We start from the raw sequence: 6,000 nt of genomic DNA, 5'->3' as shown, positions 1-6,000 counted from the left end.
TCACGGATTTCTTTAGTGATCTGTCTGAAATCCATTCTCAGGGACTCTTTTAAAGCTTGCAGCATAATGTGCAGGCTGTGGTTAGTGACTGGAGCTTCTCCGTGGGGCATTTGCTCATTTTCCTTCTCCGTATTATTTTCGAAGCTCAGAGGATGTATTTCCGGATCGGCGCCATCTTGTTTTTGTCGCGGGCGATCTTTTTTGCTATTCCGGATCGGATCTGTCATTTTGAGTTGTTTGGACGGTGCCATGGTGGTCAGGGATGTTACAGCACCCGGTGGGTCCGTTTAACTTGCGTTTGTGGCTCGTTTTGTGACGCTGTGTGCTCGGTGGTTGCGGAGCTCTCTCCCTATGCGACTACTCCATGCGGTCGCTGGCCACGCCCCTCGATATTGCATTCTATTGTTCAATTCGGGTAATTGTACACATATTCATATATTATGTAGGCATATGTTAAATAGATTTATTCCCATGTCTCAGGAGTTGGCTTCTCCCACCCCATGTACTCTTTATTATGCCATTACATCTTATGTAACATATGGGGTATGTTGTGCTGTGGATCTGTAGAATTGTGCTGGTGTGTGTGAAGGTTGGTGGTGACTGTGTGGCAGAGACGAACCAGTTTTCATGAACATTGGCTAAACAGTACCTGCTTGTCTGTATTGAAACCTATAACATATGATGTTGGGGAAAGAAACTATTTACAATGTGGGTAGCTCTCATGTGCGACACCGCCTCCCATCCAGGAATGTCGAATTTGTAGATGTATTACTGATCCTTCAAGCCATTTACCAAACACGTATATAGTACAGGAGGGACCCCATCTGGGATTGATTGGAAATCAATGGCCATTTTTATAAAAATGGGATATCTACTAAACTGATATAGTGCTCTGACTATTTTATTTTTTATTTTTAAAGGGCGCTTGTTTTTAATGTTATGTTAGTGCAGAGCCTTTCTATGAGTTATATAGTATTTTAACTATATTTTATTTTGACTGTAGCAACAGATATCTATATAATTTTATATGGCCAAAGCTGTAAAGCATATTTAGCTAGCTATATAGAAAGATGGATAAGTGGATTTTTAGGAACTTGAGTACTTTAAGTACTTGAGAACTAAGACACTAAAGCATCCTATCATAGTGGACCAAAGAAGCATCACTAGCCAATCCATTATATTTAGGATTTATCAAATACCGTCACAATCCAGTTCAGGTGCAGACAGGACACACATTGCATTGGTGAAGGAGAAAACATATATCATAGTGTTCTGTTATAAAGAGTGTTCAAAAGAACTAGAATTGGGGCAATCATCATGAAGCCACTGGAACCAGCAGGCATATTCTAATGGTGATTCCTCCCTTTTTACATTTTTGTACCACTGTTTAGAACAGACACTTTCATAAATCTCTCACATGTAGGGTTGCCACCTAACTGGTATTTTACTAGCACAGCCGGTATTTAAGGTTGTATGGATGGTGCTGAAATGCCAGCAATGCAAAGGCCGCTATTATTTTTTATGTGCTGTGCTGTGCTCTGTTCTCAGGTGATGTGGATCCAGTGGGGTAGCAGCAAGAGAAGTGCACCCTGACCATCCAGGTATCCATACTGGGTACCTGTGTTTATTTTACTGTAAATGCATGTAATACTTTATTGCTGATTTGCAGTACATCCTGAGGGGAAAACTTATTCACATAGGATCCTCCTGCTGTCCTGCCTGACAACTTTTTCTCCATCTCCCTGTTGTGCTACCTGGCTCCTCCTTCCCCATCCTAATGCTTCCCTGCCTGGCTCCTCCTTCCCCATTCTCTTGTTTTCCTGCCTGGCTCCTCCTTTCCCATCTTCCTGCTGTCCTGCCTGGCTCCTCCTTTTCCATCCTCCTGCTGTCCTGCCTGGCTCCTTTTTCCCCATCCTCCTGCTGTCTTGCCTGAATCCTTTTTCCCCATCCTCCTGATGTCCTGCCTGGCTCCTTTTTCCCCATCCTCCTGCTGTCTTGCCTGTCCTTTTTCCCCATCCTCCTGCTGTCTTACCTGTCCTTTTTCCCCATCCTCCTGCTGCCTTACCTGTCCTTTTTCCCCATTCTCCTGCTGTCTTGCCTGGCTCCTCCTTTCCCATTCTCCTGCTGTCTTGCCTGGCTCCTCCTTTCCCATTCTCCTGCTGTCTTGCCTGGCTCCTCCTTTCCCATTCTCCTGCTGTCTTGCCTGGCTCCTCCTTTCCCATTCTCCTGCTGTCCTGCCTGGCTCCTCCTTTTGGATCCTCCTGCTGTCATGCCTGGCTCCTCCTTCTAGAGCCTCCTGCTGTCTTGTCTGGCTCCTGCTTCCCCATCCTCCTGCTGTCCTGTCTGGCTCATCCTTTCTCATTCTCCTGCTGTCCTGCCTGGCTCCTCCTTTCCCCATTATCCTGCTGTCCTGCCTGGCTCCTCCTTTCCCCATTATCCTGCTGTCCTGCCTGGCTCCTCCTTCTCCATTATCCTGCTGTCCTGCATGTCTCATCCTTCCCCATACTCCTGCTATTATGTCTAGCTCCCAGTGGAGTCTCTAGGATTCATTTTTAGGGGGGGCACATGGTGGTCCAGGGACAAAAGTAGGGGGGCACATTTAACCCCACCCTCGCCACAGTGTAACCCCGCCCCTGCCGCATGTTAAGCCCAACCCCGACACAATGTGTTGTTGTTTTTTTTAATAATCCCTGGTGGAGGATTTATTATTTTCCACCAGGGATTATTAAAAAAACAAACACATTTCCCTTGAAACAGTGCGATAGTTCGCACTGTATCCATATACACACACAGACTGCAGAGTCCATACACACACAAAAGCTTCCTCACTAGCAGGCGACACACACACACACACACACAGCAGCAAGGGGTGGGCCTTTGTACAGGAGGCGGGGCTTGGTTTGAGGGCGGAGCCTGTCAGTGCCCCAGCATCTTTCCACAGACAATACCCAGCACTGCATTCCCTCGGGCTGTAACAGACTGTTACAGTCCGAGGGAATAGAATTTAAACACATGGCCAGCAAGTTGCCCATTTGGGGGGGCACAGCATGATGTAGGGATGCCCCCCCTAGCAACGCCACTGTTGAATGTCTGATTATATAAGAGAAGTAGGGGGACGGGGGACTGAGAAAGGAGACACAAAGTTTGGAGAATATAGAAAAAGGTGAAGGTTTGAGGGCAGATTATGAGAAAAGGGACAAAAGGTGTGGGGTGAATATGGAGGAGGTTTTGGGCAGAATGGAAAAAAATGGAGGATAACACAATAAACGGGTGGTACGATACACAAAACTAGTTAAAGGACCACTCTAGGCACCCAGACCACTTGAGCTTAATGAAGTGGTCTGGGTGCCAGGTTCAGCTAGGGTTAACCAATTTTTTTATAAACATAGCAGTTTCAGAGAAACTGCTATGTTTATAAATGGGTTAAGCCTTCCCCCAAATCCTCTAGTGGCTGTCTCATTGACAGCCGCTAGAGGTGCTTGCGTGATTCTCACTGTGAAAATCACAGTGAGAGCACGCAAGCGTCCATAGGAAAGCATTGTAAATTCTTTCCTATGCGCCGTCTGAATGCGCGTGCAGCTATTGCCGCGCGTGCGCATTCAGCCGACGGGGCGGAACGGAGGAGGATTGGAGGCAGAGAGCTCCCCGCCCAGCGCTGGAAAAAGGTAAGTTTTACCCCTCTTCCAGAGCCGGGCGGGAGGGGGTCCCTGAGGGTGGGGGCACCCTCAGGGCACTGTAGTGCCAGGAAAACGAGTATGTTTTCCTGGCACTAGAGTGGTCCTTTAAGACTAAAGATGGGATAAGAAACACAAAAGTGGTAAGAGACACACAGGTGAAGATAGATAGATTTTTTTCTAAATGCACCTAATGCATCTAATGCACAGCTTACCAAACTTTGTGGTGCAACACATTAGTGTGTCGGCCACACAGTTTGAGTGTGTCGCACAGAGGTGTCCGACAGGAAAGGGAGCACATTGCACAATGTTACCCTCCTGCTATCACTTTTTCTAGCATTGTCGAGCTTCTGTTTCCCCTACCCGGTCTGACAGGAATCGCTCACTGAGCGCACAGAACTGCGTGTCGGAAAAGGATGCATGTCTGAAAAGTGTGCCACCAACGTAAAAAGTTTGGAAAGCTCTGCTCTAATACTGAGATGGCCTCTGTTAATGTGCCCTGGAGAGGGGTCTCTCTATTATTATTATTATTACTGGCGTTTATAAAGTGCTGTGGGTGCAATATGATGATGTGGGAGCAATCTGGTGCTCTAGCTGATGTTGTGTATTTTGCCTATTGCTGTGGCCAAATGCAGATTCTACACTGTTATGTATAATTCAGTTATAGTGAATTAAAAGTATCACAAAAAAATAGCTCAACTGGAAAAACTCTGCTTGGATATGACTATTTTAGGGGTGGTTCATTACCGCCATTTGATTGGCAGTATGGGCGGGGAGAGGGAACTTTCACACGCCCCATCTTGCCTCCTGATCCACCCACCAGTCCGTATTGGACGCTGACAAGGGGAGGGGTCTCCCTCCGTCCCTTTATAAGGAGTCTTCCTCTCATTGACCGGCTTGCTCTTGACAAAGGCGTATGTAAACGCTGAAACGTGCTTCGAGCTGTACCATGCCGATGCATATTATTTGCTAGAACTATTTTTTTCTTTATTTTTATCTTTAACTGGGTTACCATGATGCCTGTACTTATGTGTACCTAACAAAGTTAGTGGACTGTGCTCCTCTGTTCTACTTATGAGTGATAGCTTGAGGCTGCCTCGAAGCAGCAGGTAGCTTAGCTATTTTTAAGTTCAGTTAGTGAGCTGGCTAGGGAATACTAGGGTGCAGTGTCTCTAGGCTATTTCATTCAGGGCGTTTTACCCCTATATGGGTTTCACTGGTGCAATTTGGTATGTACTAGGGGGGAAGTCCGGCCCCCTTTTCCAATTTCGTTCACTTCTATGGATCAACTGAGTTCTGCACCCAGCCACTAGCAGCCACTTCAGTATACCGGCTGTTTACCACTTATACTTAGTAAGGTCCACTAGCTACTGCCTCTGCGACTGATTTAAATAGGTAGACCAGTACCCATAGGAACCTATCCAGTGACTTCTACCTCCTTTACAGTTACTGGGATTTTTGTGTTTGGCTATTGGGTTGGGTCCTCACTATCTTTAGAGGTGTTTCCAACGGTACCATCAGGTGTCTGGGGTTAATGTGACGTTACTTGGGGATCTATTAAGGCCCATATAGTATGAGCTACGTTTAGCCCCTAATTACCTATGTTTTGTCTTCATGACATTAGTTACCGGGTATTTTAACTAGGTGAAGTTTTCACTTTTCTCATGATTGCTACACGTTGTTTTTTGGAGTTCATTTGGGTATCTAGCAATTTTGACTTTACTTTAATTTAATTTATATATATTTTTTTTGATTGTCAATAAAGGTCCCCACCATTTTTTAGCTATACTTACATTTGGAGGTATCTGTGGATTGGAGTAGATCCCACCTCCTCTTTTGGAGTTGGTGGTCTACCCCATCTTTTTGTATGTTTTGCTAAATATTTGACCTCTTCGAATTAGTACTTGGTGGCAAAACCCTTGTTGGCAGTCACAGAGGTCAGACATTTCTTGTAGTTGGTCACCAGGTTTGTACACATCTCAGGAGGGATTTTGTCGCACTCGTCTTTGCAGATTCTCTCTAATTCATTAAGGTTTCGAGGCTGACATTTCGCAACTCGAACCTTCGGCTCCCTCCACAGATTTTCTATGGGATTAACGTCTGGAGACTGAGCCACTCCTTTGTTGCCTTGGCTTTGTGTTTTTGCGGTCTTGCCTGGAGCACCAGACAGAGGAAGACTGACAGTAATTTTGTGTTTCCTCCATTTGCAAATAATCGCACCACTAAGCTGCTTGGCGATGGTCTTGTAGCCCATTCCAGCCATGTGTAGGTGCACAATCTTGTCCCTGACATCCTTGGACTGCTCTTTGGTCTTAGCCATGGTGGA

The sequence above is a fragment of the Pelobates fuscus genome, chromosome 13 (genome assembly GCF_036172605.1).
Source record: "Pelobates fuscus isolate aPelFus1 chromosome 13, aPelFus1.pri, whole genome shotgun sequence".
NCBI classification, from domain to species: Eukaryota; Metazoa; Chordata; class Amphibia; order Anura; family Pelobatidae; genus Pelobates; species Pelobates fuscus.
This window is presented reverse-complemented; position numbering follows the sequence as displayed.